This window comes from Octopus sinensis, linkage group LG14 (genome assembly GCF_006345805.1).
Source record: "Octopus sinensis linkage group LG14, ASM634580v1, whole genome shotgun sequence".
NCBI classification, from domain to species: Eukaryota; Metazoa; Mollusca; class Cephalopoda; order Octopoda; family Octopodidae; genus Octopus; species Octopus sinensis.
In genome coordinates this window covers 24956453-24975000 of record NC_043010.1, presented here as the reverse complement: position 1 = coordinate 24975000, position 18548 = coordinate 24956453, and the positions used below count along the sequence as shown (strand labels likewise).

The 18548-nt window shown below is 51.1% G+C and overlaps 1 long non-coding RNA gene across 1 annotated transcript; it reads left to right on the top strand.

The window, feature by feature from the left end:
- The first annotated feature begins 631 nt into the window (after positions 1-631).
- LOC118765916 lies at positions 632-7976 on the top strand. The gene is made up of 3 exons (XR_005001831.1): positions 632-943; positions 3038-3051; positions 7868-7976. It is a non-coding gene; the product is annotated as an uncharacterized LOC118765916 (long non-coding RNA).
- Positions 7977-18548: the final 10572 nt, after the last annotated feature.

Here is an 18548-nt window from a genome sequence, read left to right as displayed (position 1 = left end):
CGGAGCCCGTCCGCAGCGGCACCGGTGTGCGGCAGTCGGATCGTAAACCGTTTTTGTTCCGCGAACGCTTCTTCGCGCGTTGACTCCTTTGTTTTCGCCTCTTCCGCCCCAGCGTTGGAGGAGGCGCGCGCGTATACGAACGGCGGCCGAACTCGTGAGCGCCCGCGCCCGTTTTCGGCCCCTCCGATTCCTTTTCTTCTCGTTTTTTTCCGATCGGCGGCGGCTGCTTCCCGAGCTTCCGCGCCGCTCCCGCCGCGCTTCGTTCTCTCGAAACGTCGGTGATAGCTGGTTGATCCTGCCAGTAGTCATATGCTTGTCTCAAAGCTTAAGCCATGCAAGTGTAAGTTCATGCCGTAAACGAATGGTGAAACCGCGAATGGCTCAGGAACCGGACCTAATCCTCGGGACCGTATTCTTCCACCGCGAGGAAGGTGGATAACTGTGGCAATTCTAGAGCTAATACATGCAACCGAAGCCGCGATCGCAGGTCGCACCCGGGCGTCGGGCTCGAAAACGGCGTTCGGCAGCCGTCGCGTCTTCGCGGCGTCGCCGTCGTTCGCCGCCGGCGTCCGCTCGGCCGGTTCGGGGGCGGCGCATCCGCGCCCTTCCCTCTCGTTCGCGACGATACGGTCGGCCTTCCGCATTGGTCGCGGTGACTCTGGATAACTGTCAGTACGATCGCACGGGCTAGTATCGCACTAGCCTTCGCGCGACGGGTCCCCCGCGAGTCCGCCCTATCAACTGTCGACGGCCCGGTCAGTGCCGACCGTGGTGGCCGACAGTGCCGTCGCAGGCGCGCTTCTGGCGCGTCCGCTTCGGTCGTCCGTTCGCACTCCCGGCCCTATTCGCTGGTGCGTGCGCGGTCGGGCCGCGGAGCTCTGCTCGCGTCGCCGCCGCGACTCGGCACCCCGTCCAGCGCTCGTCTTCGTCCGCGCCGCGTCGTGTCCGGTTTCGCGCCTGCGCCCTCAACGGCGCGGGTCGGTCCGGCGCGCACGGGAGCCACGAGGCGGGTGCGCTATTGGGCGTCGTCGCCGTTCGCGTTCTAGCGGTAGTAGCGCGTCCACCTCCCGGTCGTTTCGGCCCGCACGGTTCCTCCGAGGGTGCTCTTCGCCGAGTGTCCGAGGCGGCCGGTACGTTCACTGTGAAAAAATTAGAGTGCTCAGAGCGAGCCCCGCCGGCTTGCATACGAAAAGCATGGAATGATGGAAAATGGCCTCGTCCGCGCGTCATCCGTCGGTCTCCATTCACGACGAGGCAATGATCGAAGGGAGCGATCGGGGCCACTCGTATTGCGACGTTAGAGTTGAAATTCTTGGATCGTCGCAAGACGCACTGCAGCGACGGCGTGTGGCAAGCACGTTTTCCTCGATCAAGAGCGAAAGTCGGAGGTTCGAAGACGATCAGATACCGTCGTAGTTCCGACCGTAAACGATGCCGACTGGCGCTCCGCCGGCGTTCGCTTCGATGACCTGGCGGGGAGCCTGCGCGGGAAATCATAGTCGGTTCCAGGGGGAGTATGGTTGCAAAACAGAAACTTAAAGGAATTGACGGAAGGGCACCACCCGGTCCGGACACCGGTAGGATTGACAGATCGATAGCTCTTTCTCGATTCGGTGGGTGGTGGTGCATGGCCGTTCTTAGTTGGTGGAGCGATCCGTCTGGTTGATTCCGATAACGAACGAGACTCCGGCCTGCTAACTAGCGCGTCGATTAGTGCTTTTCCGGTAGCGCGGCGGCGCCGAAGCCGTCGTCGGTAGCTCCGCGCGCGGCCCGGGCTTGCCGTTGCCGCCGCTCTCCTTCGCGTCCGGCGCTGCGGCCGCGTCCGGCTGCCGTCCCCCTCGCGGGGGCGGTCGCGGCGTGGTTGCGGCGTCGGTTGCGGAGCGGCGGCGGTGACCCGGTCGGCTCGGCCCGCGCGAGCCCGGCGGCGGCACGCCGTCGCGTCCGGGCCAGTCAGTTGGCGAACGCAGCGCTTCTTAGAGGGACGGGCGGCAGAAAGCCGCACGAGGCGGAGCGATAACAGGTCTGAGATGCCCTTAGATGTCCGGGGCCGCACGCGCGCTACACTGGAGGTATCAGCGGGCGCGTCTCCCCCGGCCCGAGAGGGTCGGGAAACCTCTGAACCACCTCCCGTGATAGGGATCGGGGCCTGGAACCAACCCCGTGAACGAGGAATTCCCGGTAGGCGCAGTCATCAGCCCGCGTCGATCACGTCCCTGCCCTTTGGACACACCGCCCGTCGCTACTACCGATCGAACGGTCCGGTGAGGTCCTCGGATCTGGCCGACGAGTCCGCTTACGTGCGGCGGCGTTCTGCGCCGTCGTCGCGCGTTCTCTGATGGCCCGGAGAAGACGACCGAACCCGATCGCTTAGAGGAAGTAAAAGTCGTAACAAGGTTTCCGTAGGTGAACCTGCGGAAGGATCATTAGCGTCGTGTTGTTTTTTCTTTCGAAAACGCAAACTTGCGATCCGCCCATTTCTTCAAGTCGCGGCCGGGCCCCCTCGCCCGAGTACCACCGAATGCTCTTGTTTCGGTCCTCTAATAGCGCAGCAGTAGTAGTCGCGGCAGCCCGCCGACACGCCGCACTCTCTGCTGCCGACCGCTCAACCACCCTGCCGGCATCGGCCCGCCCTCATGGCGCTCGGACGACGGGGCTTGCACGCTTTGCGAGCTCCATGACCATTTCTCTCTTCCTTCCTGCCTCGCCGACCGCGCGATTTGGCCTTCCGATGACCGCCGTCGCGTCGGTGCGCGCGCGGCTCGGCTCCGCAAGGGGTCGGTCGTCGTCGCGCACCGCGACGCGCGGCAGACGTTCGGCCGGCGGCGAACGGTCGACTCGGAACTGGTACGGACCGGGGGAATCCGACTGTCTAATTAAAACAGAGCATCGCGTAGCTGGCCGAGCCGCACAGACGCGATGTGATTTCTGCCCAGTGCTCTGAATGTCAAAGTGAAGAAATTCAACCAAGCGCGGGTAAACGGCGGGAGTAACTATGACTCTCTTGTCGCGGCAAGAGAGCTTACATCCGTGATGTGAGCTACGTCGGACGGTGTCGGATACACCGGTAGGTTCAACCATACCGAATTGGTTGCATCGCATTGGACTAACGAAGGCGGCCCGATCTCCCTGACTGAACCGAAACGGTGGGAGACTCCGCTGACTCTGGGGCGGTTATTAAGGGCGGGGCTCCGGTCCCCCCTCCTATGTGTGTATGGCGAACCCGTGCGTGCATCTGGTGATCACTCCTTGGGGCGGCCCCTACGCACGTTTGGGGTTGGGGTGCACTGGCAGTCTGCCTTGAAATCCGGCTCGAGCTCACGGAGAAACGCTCGAAAAACATGATGCAAAACGTAAACTTTAATGCCATACGGGTGTCAGGCCCCGCGAAACTGGCGGTGTCGAGGTCCCGGGAAGGGCCTCGATATCACTTGCGGCATGGGACGTGCCCACGCCGTGGCGAAAAGCTACTTCCCCCTGAGGTGGGTACAAGGTCTAGCCTTCCTCGGCGTAATCAGGTAGACCCCCCCGATCATGTCTAGTAAAAGTGGCTTCAAGTCGCTTACGGTCTCTAGGGACAAACCGGGCCGCTTTGTTCTCGAATGCGCGTCCCACACGTTGGTTCTCCGTGGTGAGCAACTCCCGCCGGAGCTCGCGGCGGCCACGACGCTCTCGCCGGCCTTCCCCTGTCCGTTTCCCCTCGCTATTATGAGGACGGACCGCCCATGGGGGAGGCTATTGATAGCGGCGTGGCCTGCCAACCGTCGGCCGATGCGTTCACCCTGGAGATTCCATGCGCGTCGATTTCCATAGTGTGTCCACTTTGCCCTCGACACTTCTCGAGCCCTCTCGAATGGGGGCTCCACGTACTCAACAGGCATACCCGGAAGCGTGTCTACAGATGCAGCCGCTGCGGCCATGAAAGCGGCCACCTCCACTCGGTCAGGTGCCACGCAGGAAAGTGCAAGGGGAACGCGGTTCCAACGGCACTAGTATCTCAGCAGCTCCCCCACAAATGTGAATGGTGCAGCCAAGCCTTCCGTACGGCTTCGGGGCTGTCACAGCACATTAGGCATATGCACCCTGTGCAGGCGAACAGGCGCAGGATAGATAGTCGGATGAACGAAATAGCACGCAAGAGGGAAAAGCGTGCTCAGCTCGCACGTACCTCCGGGCGGACGTCGACCATGAGGAGCACGGCACAGCCCGCAGTCCCGGACTGGCGGGAGCCGTTCAGTCAAGCTGCATCACCAGGTCACTCCACTTGGGCTTCGTCCTTCGCAGATTCCCTCTTGGCACTCAGCGAGGACTGCTCGGAGTTGAACTGGATCGAGTTCGAGAATCGTGTAGAGGAATGGGTGGGCCACATGGCATCAGGCCGGGTGAGCGCTCGTGAAAGGAAAAGGCGGACCACCCCTGGAACTGGACCAGGACCATCGAAACAGCGAATTGGCACTGGACCAAGACCATCAAATCGACGCGCGAAGGTAGAACGTTACGCGCGATTCCAGCGATTATTCGCTCTCAACAGGAAAAAGCTTATGGCAGTGATACTTGGTGAGGACCTAGGGGGCGAGTGCCCCGTCCCGATGAGCGACATCGAAGCGCTCTACCGGGACAGGCTTTCCCGACCGGGGCCAGAGGTCGACCTAAGCGCCTATCCGGCCTCCTCCGCGGTGGACAACACCTCCATTTTGTGTCCGTTCACCGTAGAGGAGCTAAAGATCGCCCGCCGACGCATTGATCCGGCCTCTGCCGCCAACCCCGATGGCCTGACACCTCGCGAAGTCAGAGCAGTCGACCCTGCAGTCCTCGCCAACATATTCAACTGCCTACTACAAACGGGACGTGTTCCGAGGATCCTGTTGCGTGGCAGGTCGATCCTCCTTCGAAAGAAGGCAGGAAGCCCAAATGACATGTCCAACTGGCGCCCGCTCACCATCTGTCCCGCGGTATACCGCCTATACACGAAGGTGCTTGCCGCCAGGATGCTCGAGGCAACGCCCCTCAACCCCTCCCAGCGCGGCTTCATTAAGGCTGACGGATGCGGCGAGAATAACTTTCTCCTCCGCCGGCTACTGGACCACGCCAGGGGGCAACGCACGCCCGACCTAAACTCCCGGGGCTAGAAATAGCCTTCCTGGATCTAGCCAAAGCCTTCGACACGGTCTCGCATTCCCTTATCTTTGTGGGCATGAGAAGGCTCGGCTACGATAACCACCTGATCAGACTAGTGGGACAGCTCTACGAGGGCTCCACCACCACATTCACGATTGGGACCGAGAGCAGCACGCCGATCGAGATTAGGCGCGGTGTCCGACAGGGCGACGCCCTATCACCGCTCCTATTCAACATCGCGACCGACCCGCTGCTAGGAACCCTGCCCGCCAATATGGGCCTCCAGATCTGTGGTGCGGTCATGGCGGGCCTCGCGTATGCGGACGACTTAGTGCTAGTCTCCGGCTCTAGCCGGGGACTACAGAGCCTCCTCGATCATTGCTCGGAGTTCTACCACGCGGTAGGGCTCTCCATTAACGTCTCCAAATGCGCGTGGTTCTCCATTCGGAACTGGGGAAAGTCGTTCCTAGTTAACGTGACGTCGCCGCCAGAACTCGATGGGTGCCCATTGCCACGAGTGGAACCGGACGAAAGCGTGCCGTACCTAGGGGTAAAATCTCTCCCCTGGTCGACACAGAACAGAGACACATCGGTAGAGACCGTATCACGATGCATAGACGATATATGCCGGGCTCCCTTAAAGCCCCGTCAAAAGCTCATGATGCTACAGCAATACTACCTGCCGAGCCTGTTTTACGGACTAACACAGGCGATACCACCGAAAGTAGCACTGGATGAACTGGATATGGCAATAAGAGTTGGGGCGCGAAGGATGCTCCATCTCCCCGATTCGGCTTCTAAAAGCTTCCTGTATAGCGCAAGAAGGGACGGGGGCCTCAGCCTCTGTCAGTTAGCACGCGCTATTCCAAAAAACGTGATTCGCAGGAATCAGCATTTACTGAACTCAGATTACGATGCCGTTCGAACAATAGCTCAGGCGGCCCGGCTCGCCATTAAGAACGAGGAGCTGGCCGCCCTATACGATCTTCCGTCTGTCCAAAATGATGGCAACCTGTACGTCCCGGACCTCCGCCTCACCCACGCCAAGAGGTGGGAATCGCAACCGGTCCAGGGTGTCTGCGCCGCCACCTTTAAATCGGACCAGATCGGAAATAGCTGGATGACGCGACCGGGCGGGATATCTGAGGAATGCTACTTGGGGATACTCAAGATGCGGACCAACACGTTTCCCACCCGCGAATGCCTCACTCGGGGAGGCCGTGGCGATAGCACCTGTAGGAAGTGCAAAAGCGCGTCGGAGACGATCTCCCACATCAGTGGCCAGTGCTCACGCCTCAAAACGCAGAGGCTGGCCAGGCACAATCGAATATGCCGGCTGGTGGCTAGGGAGGCCGAACGGTATGGCTGGATGACCGGCTGGGAGTCGGTCTATCGAGTATCCCCGATTTAGTATTCCGCAATTCTAGTGAAGTTGTCGTTATAGACGTGACCGTCAGGTACGAGCAAGATACGGCGCTGAGGGACGCCGCGCGCGAGAAAGAAAGGAAGTACCGGCCGCTGATACCACTCCCCCAAAGGGAGCTGGATCTACCGGTACGCGTGTTCGGTTGTCCGATAGGAGCCTGCGGCGCTTGGTGCGCCGAGGCCGAGGAGGCGCTGGCTGCGCTGCGTATCATGGATAAGCGTTTCATGCGATTACTAAGCAGAACTGCCATGCTCTGCACGCTTAACATGCTGAGGAGTTGATCCAGTGGCGGGGATCGGACGGCGCGGCCCACGCCCGGGCGCCGTTACTAGAGGTTATTGTCAGTAAGAACAGACTAGGTTGATCTCTTCATCAGCCTCTCTCGAATTCGATTTCCCGAGGCCTATCACAAACTAAACCACGCGATTCTGTCGGTCACCCCGTCATTTCCCCCCGCGGATCCCCCGAAGCAAGGCGCGTATCGAGCTTCTGGGTCCCTGCGCCGTTCACCGCAGGGCTGAGGGCGCGGGACGACTGGACCCGCCCTCTAGTACGTGAGCCAGTTTAAAAACGTAACTTCCCCGCAGTCGAAGCGCTCATACTCCTGCGGGGACCCCACCAGAATAAACGCTACTCCCAAGGTGATCCGGGAGTTTACCTGACAAGAAATATAGGTCCGAGCCTGTCCGAAGAGCGTTATGTGTGGAAAACCGGACCCTGATGCCACTCTCTGACGCTGATACCACACAGCGCCAGGTGCGGCAAAAACGGGAATCTAGGCCCACACCTCCAATGCCGCCCGAGGGGTGCCAATTCCGGACGGGGGAACGGACATGACCGAAAAAGACATCCGCCGAAATGATGGCTAAGGCCGTGATTAAGATCACTAGCCATGGCAGAGCGGGACAATCCCGGAGGGACAGCGCGCGCGTCGCTATGACGGAGTGCGTGTGGGACCACCCACAGTAAACAACAGGGAACGATTGCGGATTAATTTCTGCAAGAACCGGTAGCCAAATGCCTCGTCATCTAATTAGTGACGCGCATGAACGGATCAACGAGATTCCTACTGTCCCTATCTACTGTCTAGCGAAACCACAGCCAAAGGAACGGGCTTGGACGGATCGGCGGGGAAAGAAGACCCTGTTGAGCTTACTCTAGTCCGGTTTTGTGAGGGCACACGGTAGGAGTAGCATAGGCGGTAGCATTCGCGTTGCCCCGCGCCGGGCGCTGCCGTCACCGGCGGCGCCCTGGCGTGCTGTTCGTTCCGTCGTCGCCTCGCGCGGCATCGGTCTCGTCGGTGCGCCGTGGGCGCCGTCGGTTAAGCGCGTTCGACGTCGGGGTGTCGCGCGCGTTTGCAACGATGAAAAACCGCCACTTCCGTAGTTTCCTCGCTCACTCGATGGAGAAGGGATCGGGCCGTCGCCGAGCGGTGGTTCATTATCTGGTGCGAAGCGCGTGTTGCATGTCGAGCGGCTTTGCGGACGTCGGCGCAGCCGATGCGCGACCCTTAGTCGAGAACAGTGTCGGTCGGGAAGTTTGACTGGGGCGGTACGTCTGTCAAATGGTAACGCAGGTGTCCCAAGGCGAGCTCAGCGTGGACGGAAACCACACGTCGAGCAAAAGGGCAAAAGCTCGCTCGATCTCGATTTTCAGTACGAATACGGACTGCGAAAGCGTGGCCCATCGATCCTTTCCGAATTACAGCGGCGAGCTATGCGTCCGCCGAGAGGTGTCAGAAAAGTTACCACAGGGATAACTGGCTTGTGGCGGCCAAGCGTTCGCAGCGACGTCGCTTTTTGATTCTTCGATGTCGGCTCTTCCTATCATTGCGAAGCAGAATTCGCAAAAGCGTTGGATTGTTCACCCACTAACAGGGAACGTGAGCTGGGTTTAGACCGTCGTGAGACAGGTTAGTTTTATCCTACCGATGCATCGCGCGTACGCGGCGCCCCGAGTCGCGTCGGGATACTCGGCGTGCGGTCGAGGCGGCGGCGCGCTTGCGCGTCGTCCGTCCTGGCCGTGCCGCCGGCGTTTCTCCGGCCGACCTTAGGCGGGCGTCGGCAACGTCAACTCGGCTACAGCTATCCCGTCCAGTACGAGAGGAACCGCGGGATCAGAGCAACGGTTTGCGCGCTCGCTCGATAGAGCGGTGGTGCCAGGCTGCCTCTGAGCGATAATGGCTGAACGCCTCTAAGCCGGAACCGTAGCCGGACTCGAGTTGTTTTCCAAAAGCGTCTCAACCTCAAGGCGCATGCCTTAGCTCGTCCGCCCGTCGCGTTCGCGCGGCGAGCGGCAGCGTCGCCGGCGGAATTGCCATTCGGGGACGCGGCGGCGGCTGCGGCGTTCGCGCCGTCGTCGTCTGCTCGTCGTCCCGCCCCGACTAGTTCGAAGAGATCGAGACGAAAGGGATCGCTTGCATACGACCCGACTTGCCGTTCGGAGTGACGTGCTTAGTAGAGCAGCTACCACACTGCGATCTATTGAGTCTCTTCTCGCAAACGACACGATCCGCCCCTTCGAGGCGGAAGGCGGAGGTGGAGGTGCGAAAGATGGCAAAAGTGTTACGGCGCGATCGAAGGGCGGCTGGGAGTCGTTACGATCGCGCCGATCGTCGAAGTGTGTCTGCGGCGAACGACTTAGCGCGCGGTAGTCGTCGCCGTAACCGCCTTCGTCTTGGCCGCCGGATCGAGCGCGCATGGGCTTAGCAGCGCGCGCTCCGTTGCAGGTTCGTTTAAGTGAGAAGTGGAAGAAACGGCACCTCCTGCTTAGTGCGCGCGTACACAGGGTGGCTGCGTCAGCATGTGGCAGTCCGATTGTATGTAATCTCCTGAACCGCCGACGAGTCGTCGCTCGTCGGCATCGGGCGCGAGCCCCGGTCTCGTGGCGAGGCGGACAAAGTCTGAGTAGTACGCGGCGTTATCGACGAACACCACGAGTGTGTGTTGTCGAAGCGGTGAGGCGCCGCATGAACGGATCAAAGGAAGGAGTGTCCCTATCTACTGTCTAGCGAAAGCAGAGCCGAGGGTACGGGCTTGAACTTCTCGGTATCGAGCGCGGGTAAACGGCGGGAGTAACTTCGACTACTCTTAAGTGGGGCCGAGTTTCGTTGGGGGCAGAAAGGTTCTCTTAAGTGGGGCTTGATGGTTATGACCCACGAACCTTGCCATGGGTGGTTGTTCCTACTGCTCATCCACTTGGGGTGAACTTTATTGAATAGCCGATTTGATACGATTTGTCCCCACCCCACCGAGTTTCGTTGGGGGCAGAAAGGTTCAGTCGGTTGGGGGCACCTGCGGTGTCCTATAGGAACACCGGTGTGGTTGGTGTATAGGGGGATACACACCTGCGGTGTCCGATTGGAACATTGGCAGCGAGGCGAGAGGGTGGATGCACCATCAAGTTTGTCTGGTATGTTATGATCTGCCGGGTTTCACCCGGGAGATGGATGCACTGCCAGGCTTCACCCACGGGGACACTACCTTGTCGTGGTTTAAGAGCTTACGTCTGCGGGGGGGGGGGGGACGCAAGCCATTATTGGCTTTTGCGGGCGCCAACCCGTCCGCGGACAAACTAAATGTGTCTTTTCCCCATAGCGGTTCCAATTATTTGGTGGGGACCAAGCAGTGTGGAAGATTTTCGTTTACAGAGTGGGATGATACCCTGTTGGTTGGTCGTGGCTGCGCTTGTCGGCCTCCTGCTCATCCGGATCGGCCACTACCTGGCTTCGGTGTTGTGTGAAGGCCCCCCATTTCTATATAGAATTTTACGGGGTGGCGCCCACGGACGGTTAAGGTCAGAACGGCTGGGTTCGCTGTCCGGTTTGGGCTGCTGACAGGGCGAGGTGGGGATGGGGTGCTTCCATCCTGCCTCTTATCTCGCCCACAAGTTAGCGCCTCGTGAAGGCTGCTGTCCCTGGGTGGCTCTCGATTGCTGTCTCCTGACGCCAGATTGTTGTGGCTCACAAAATTTATTGCATGAGTGGACTCACTTTTGGCCTCACTTCGGGAGCCAATCAACTGACGGGTAAACCGTCAGTATTGAGCCCTTCGCGGACTGTTGCAGGGTACTTGGCTTAGTGTGCGGATTTCGGTTGGCTATGAAGGATGTTGGCTTACGGTCTGCAGGGCTTGATTCCTTACTCTTGTACTCTTGATTTTCTTCCACGTACTCTTGGAAAATGCCGCGAAGTCCAAATCCTTAAACTATAAGGTATGAAACACACGGTTGCCAGGAGCCGTATAAGATGGTGGCTTGTGGGTTAAGAGCGTGTTGCCCAACCACGTTGGGCCGTTATCAACGTTCCCTGCAGTTGTATAGAGCCATTTACACTGCAGGTAATTCCAATGGCTCATATACTGAATTTGACCCTGAGAGTTCCTATCGCATCCTGCACATAAAACCCCCTCGATGAAGTCCTCAAAATTTTTTTTCTTTTTTTTTTCGAGGACCGAGAGGTTGGTGTGCAGGATGCCCCTCAAAACTTTTATTTTATTTTGTTTTTGAGGAGGTGGCAAGGTTTGGGGGCCGTGCCTCGATAGGAACTGAAAATAAAATAAATTTAAACCCGGATTTGACATTTTGCTTCTTCTGCCCATCGAAGAAGCGCCCGCCTTGCTGTTAATTTTAGATCCCCTCTACTAAGGTAGAATTTTTTTTACTCTTTTAGAAATTCGTTTTTTAACGCAAGTTTAGGGAATTGGCTGAGACAGTGTGGGACCGCCCACAATAAAATAAAGGGAATCGACTCTATTGAGTCTCACTAAGGTGAACGGATCGAAGGCGAGGAGGAGATTCCCACTGTCCCTATCTACTGTCTAGCAAAAGCAGAGCTGAGTACGGCGAAGACCACGAGTGTGTGTGTCCGTGTGTTATCGACGAGGCACGAAGCGGCCTTTTCACTTGAGAGAGTTCTCGGTCGAGTGCACGAGTGCGCCGAGTTATGCGGCCGGTTGATTGCCGGGGAGTAAGTCTGAGTACGACGAAGACCACGAGTGTGTGTGTCTGTGTGTTATCGACGAGGCACGAAGCGGTGATTTCACTTGAGAGAGTTCTCGGTCGAGTGCACGAGTGCGCCGAGTTATGCGGCCGGTTGATTGCCGGGGAGTAAGTCTGAGTACGACGAAGACCACGAGTGTGTGTGTCTGTGTGTTATCGACGAGGCACGAAGCGGCGATTTCACTTGAGAGAGTTCTCGGTCGAGTGCACGAGTGCGCCGAGTTATGCGGCCGGTTGATTGCCGGGGAGTAAGTCTGAGTACGACGAAGACCACGAGTGTGTGTGTCCGTGTGTTATCGACGAGGCACGAAGCGGCGATTTCACTTGAGAGAGTTCTCGGTCGAGTGCACGAGTGCGCCGAGTTATGCGGCCGGTTGATTGCCGGGGAGTAAGTCTGAGTACGACGAAGACCACGAGTGTGTGTGTCTGTGTGTTATCGACGAGGCACGAAGCGGCGATTTCACTTGAGAGAGTTCTCGGTCGAGTGCACGAGTGCGCCGAGTTATGCGGCCGGTTGATTGCCGGGGAGTAAGTCTGAGTACGACGAAGACCACGAGTGTGTGTGTCCGTGTGTTATCGACGAGGCACGAAGCGGCGATTTCACTTGAGAGAGTTCTCGGTCGAGTGCACGAGTGCGCCGAGTTATGCGGCCGGTTGATTGCCGGGGAGTAAGTCTGAGTACGACGAAGACCACGAGTGTGTGTGTCCGTGTGTTATCGACGAGGCACGAAGCGGCGATTTCACTTGATAGAGTTCTCGGTCGAGTGCACGAGTGCGCCGAGTTATGCGGCCGGTTGATTGCCGGGGAGTAAGTCTGAGTACGACGAAGACCACGAGTGTGTGTGTCCGTGTGTTATCGACGAGGCACGAAGCGGCGATTTTATATGCCCGATATCGAAGGAACGCACCTAAGCTCACGGTGTCGCCCACGTGCACGTGGACGTAGCCGCGACCTATGCCGCAAGGATGTCACGAGATACACGCGGTCGATAGGGCGACGTGGTCCGTCCCGTAAATTCCCGAAAGATGACAAACTGCGGCCAGTGCAGGTATTGGCGGGCCTGCGCCAGTCGCGCGGAGCTCCGCCGCGCTACCGTGCCCGATCTAGTGAGGCTGAAGCGAACCTCGCGTTCTCGCCCACGTGAACGTGGACGTAGGCGCGACCGATGCCGCCAATCGCCTGGAGTGTGTGGCGATATGCAACTGGTGAATACGGCGACATGGTCCGACCCATAAGTCAAAGGAATCAGACCCGTATTGTGACACACAAAAAATACAAAATAAAAAATACAGAAAAATAAAAACAGCAACACACATAATAGACACATAAAACACGCACAAAACGCAGAAATCACACAGAAAACATACTCAAAACCAACCTAAAACCCAAAAATACACAAATTGACACAAAGAACAAACAAAACACACACAAGACGCCGAAACTCTCACAAAATCAACAAAAAAATACAAATTATACACAAAACACTCACAAAACCCACGCAAAAAACACAAAACACTCACAAACCTCACAGAACACACACATTATACACAAAACACACAAAGCACACTTCAACCAAACAGAAAACACGCAAAAGACGAGAAAAATATACACAAAACACAAAAATCACACACAAAACAGACACAAAAACACAGAAAACACACAAAAAAATATACAAAACCCGCTTAAAGCACAAAAAACGAAAAACAGAAAACACACCCAAAAATAACACACAAAGCACGCAAATCACATACAAAACATTCATAAAACACACAAACCACTCACCAAGCACACAAAAGAACGAAAAACACAAAATGCACACAAAAAATCAAACACATAAAATAAACACAAAGAACAAATAAAATACAAAACACACAAAAAACACTCACAACACACTAAACACAGACACAAACACTAACCCAAACCTTAATAGTAAAACACAAAACACACAGGAAAGAGTTACAAAACATACGAAACACAAACAAAACACACAAATGACACCCAAAAACCCCACAAACTATACACAGACAACAGAAAACAGACGCAAAACCCAAAAATACATCAACCACACGCAAAGCAGACAAAAGACACAAAATACACTCAAAAATGAGCAAACGAAATACAAATTACAAAACACCTAAACCATACATGAACCACAAAAATCACAAGTAGCACTCATAAAACACTGCAAACATTAAAAAATACACAATGCACACTAAACATGCACAAATCGCACAGAAAACACACACAAAACAAACACAAGCCACTCACAAAACACACACAAAAAACACGCAAAGCACATATAAAATAGGCACAAAGTAGGCACAAAACACAAAAACCCACACACCACACAAAACAGCAAGTGGAAAAACACTCACGAAACACATAAATGACACAAAAAACACACAAACTACACACGAAACTTAAAACAAACACAAAAAACCCTCTACAAATCCCAAAGAGGACACAAAAAAATTAAAAACACACGAACCATACAAACCCCACAACAAATACACAAAGAACACACAAAACACGCTCAAATCACACGCAAAATACACACAAACCACATACAAACATCACACAAAACACAACACATAAATGACACCCAAAACACACACAAATCACAGACAAATCATCAACAAAACACACACATCTACACACAAAAAACGCAAATTACACACCAAAAACACGCGAACCACAGAGATTACACAAAACATGCACAAAAACCATATACAACACACACAAATTAAACACGGAACTTAAAAAGAATATACACGAAACCCACACAAATCACAAAAAAAAAAACACACAGAAAACACACAGAAAACACAATATATATATATATATATATATATATATATATATAATATATATATATATATATATATATATGTAGTATATATATATATATATAATAATTAAAATTACATACATAAGTACAAGCCAGTATATATGTATTTATATATTATTAAAAATAAATGATTGATATGTATGTATAAATCTACACTTAAATAAGTAAATAAATAAATAAATAAATAAGTAGATGACTAAATGCATAGATAGATACCATAGAGAACCAATTCAGATAAATGCATAGGTACAGGTACACCTAATATATAGTAATGCTAATATGCATATATCCACATATACATAAAAGAGTATAAAAGTAAAATAAATAACATAAAATAAAATAAAGTGAAGATATATATTGAAGAAATTACCAATATAAACTTAATATACAGGCTAATATTATGTAAATTTATACCTGTAGATAGTGAGTAAAAAATGAATAGATGAATAACTTAATGTACAGATCCAGAAGACTATAAATATAGGACTAAATATATAAGGCTGCTAATATTTATAAAGCCAAATGTTAGTAAATGAAAAGGTTTATTAGTAAATAGCATAAGATACAAATTAAGGTGAGTACAAAGATACACCAAATATACAATATATAAGCCTGCCAAATAAACACATACAAAAACCTAGATTCTCAACCTAAACAAAACAAACTCCCAAAAAGGCTCTCATATATTACACAATGGCATTACAGTATCTAGAGCTAGGTATCTAACTATGATATTCATATACACTATGCAATATTAGAAAACTTCAAGAATCACATATTACAAGGCAAATACCAAAATGAATATATTATTTCTTGTCATAATGTATTTCCCTTAAAAACAAGACAAAAAACCCACATACAAAAAACAAAAAAAAACAATTAATACTGGACATATCTATTATTATACATGTGTAGCTACAAAATTATATAAAATTATAAATATATAAGTTGCATGTTTTAGAATTATAGAAGACCACTAGTATAGTTAGTTACAGAAGGGAGTTAGAATATTAATAGTAGAAATGCTAAGTTCTATTTGAATCTAGAAAAAGTGTACGGTAGTTTATGAATGCAAAAAAAGTTTTTTTCATTTATGTTATTAATAATATGCCTACCCGCTTTGATAATGAAAAAAATTTCATTAATACATAGAGAGCATTTTTTACTTTTTCCATTATACACAGGTGCCGAAGTTAGTATTTTCCAATTTAATCTAAAATTTAAGTTCTTACTTTTGAGTTCCCAAATGTATGCACTTAACCCTGTAGAGTACATCCTATTTTTATTTCTAAAAGTATATCTGTGATAATTAAGTCTCTGTTTCATGCTATTCATAGTTGCTCCGATGTACACCCTACTACTAAATTGTGTATCCACAGTGCATTGGTAAACTACCTCCTTCCTGAGGCATTGATTACCAAACACACATTTATTTCTGTTTCTGAAATTACAGTTATTAACAGATTGGGGTAATCTAAGATTGGTCCCCAATCCTGTACCACCATTCACATTAGAAGTGTTACAATTGTTATCATCATCCAAACCCAAATTCAACGAATGAGTTAATTTAACATTATTGGCGATATTCCTATCAATAGTACTAGTATTGGTAGTAGTAGTATCATCTATTACATTTATATTTTCCCTAGCAGGTACGGTACCCTCATAATTTGTAAGAGGGTTGTTCCCGTTAGCTCCAAAAAGGTTTTTGTGCTTATTAATATTAATATATATACTGATATGTATTTTGTTTTATTTTGTTTTGTTTATCTTGCATTATTGTATCAATGAGTATATATATATATGTGTAGCAATATGGAGTTATGCACAAGTTTTTATATTTTACATTTTTATATTTATATGTATATGGATAAAAATTTTTTTTCACAATTATAATAAATTAAATTCTCTGAAGAGGCCGTGGGGCATCCTTGTTAATGTCTCATTTATACCTGCCTTTATGGCTTATAGGTTAAATGAGGCATGATTGCCCTTACTGCCGAAACAGCTGTCAGATATGATATAATTACATATTATATTTTATATTTTATATTTCTATTTCCTTGTCTATTTATATTTACAATATGTTTTGTATAATGCCTTTACTGTTATGTAATGGTGTAATAAAGTATTGATTGGGTATCATCTGATGGTTGATGTTTTATTGATTTAAGTATGTTTCTCCATTTTCTAATTTTGTAGTATTAATTTACGGTAATATTTTTACCTTTGCCCATATAATACAGTAGATGAACTAATTGGTTGGCAATTTTTAACATCTATGTATTAGTCTTGTTGGGTACCTCTCTAGCAGTATATTGGATATATGTTATCCCATAGTGGGTTGAATTTTCAACCCCTATCTCATTTTATATATATATATATAATATATATATATATATATATATATGTGCTCTAATCAGGCAACACGTAGACACTCTGGACATCATCCTACGAGGTGACTGCACCAGTGAAGGCGAAAAGGATGAAGAAAACATCCAGGACCCAACAAAATACAAAACCGAGGAACCTAGAACAAAGGGAAGCAATGACACAACTGAAGACGAAAGATGGCTGCAAAAAAAGAAAAACACCCTAAAACTGATGGGAAACAGGAGGTAAACGACAAGAAAATTAAAGCTAAAACAAAATCAGTCCAGAAAAATCAAAAGAACCTTAGCAAGAACTATAAGAAAAAGGCAGAAACATCTGCAAATTCTACCTGAATGGGGACTGCTGGTTCGGCGTCGAAGGTGCGAACTTTCGCTTTACACATCAGAGGCCCTACCAAAACCGCTCGGACACAAGACAGAAATCCCTCCCTCGGGGAGAACAAAAAGAAAAAGAAAAATATAAAAGAAGGAAAAACGGCGCACTGACCACTCCTGAAAGACGATATGCGGATGTAGTGCGCGGTCCAAAAAAGATACTGCATAGCCCAACAAATGGCCAGCTTCACCCAGATGTGAGAAGGGCAGCAGCTGAACAGCAATTTTTTTGTGCATGGCACAAAAAATTGTTCAGCAGCTGACATGGCTACAAACACAAAGCTGGAACTACCACCACATAAGGCCACCACCAACAGATGCAGGATGGCCACCACTGACACCAACACACACACCACAAAAATATTTCTACTGAACGTAGGAGGGCTGCTGCGCGGCAACTGTAAAAGGAAAATCTCATTCCTGAGAGACCTTGTGACATGCAATACCGCAATATGCAGTCATACGCTCAGATAGAAAAGGGAGGAGCCATGGTGGAGTTGCAATGTACGTCCGAGATGATCTCACGCCCTAGGTCCTGTTGTCATATTCAAACTCAGTGTGTGACACTCAAATTGTACGCATAAGACAACTGAATATCGTCATATGCACTACATATCGCCCACCAGATGCCCCAAATCAACCAGGCATGTTTGAAGACTGCCTAACAAAAATAGAAGTCCTCACCAACCTTGAACAACACAACAGTGTATTCTTCATAGGTGACTTTAACTTCCCCAATGTGGAATGGCCGGGGGGGGGGGGCAGATGCTCTCAGGGATGACACACCATCAGCAGGCACAGGCAGAGTCCCTGCTCCATCTCACAAATGCCTCTTTCATGGAGCAAATAGTTCTGCAACCAAGGGCAGATAATATACTGGATCTCTGCTTCACAAACAATATGGATATTATCCATAATGTTAAAGTGATGCCCACGATTATCTCGGATCACAACAATGTCTCTCCACACCGGACATTGACATGAAACACAAACGCTTTATGTCCATAATACAAGCCATATGTGACAAATATGTCCCAGCACACGCAAAAACAAAAACAGGATCCCTAGAGAAAGGATGATTCTCATAAGACGACGGATAAGGATTGCGAACCGCCTGAGCAAGCACACCAAAAGTGATGAGAAGTCTCGGCTCGAGAGAATGATAATGGAAATTGAGAAAAGTTTGCATCAATCCCATGAAAAGGAGAGAGCAGATAAAGAAGTTTGGGTCATGGAACGAATAGTCCGCAAGAAACTAATCATGTTCCTTGAAGAAAATGACTTTCTGTCTGACACCCAGCATGGATTTCGACCAGGTAGAAGCTGCCTAACACAGCTCCTGCAACACTATGAATGGGTGTTAAGACAGCTACTAAATGGCTCAAATGTGGA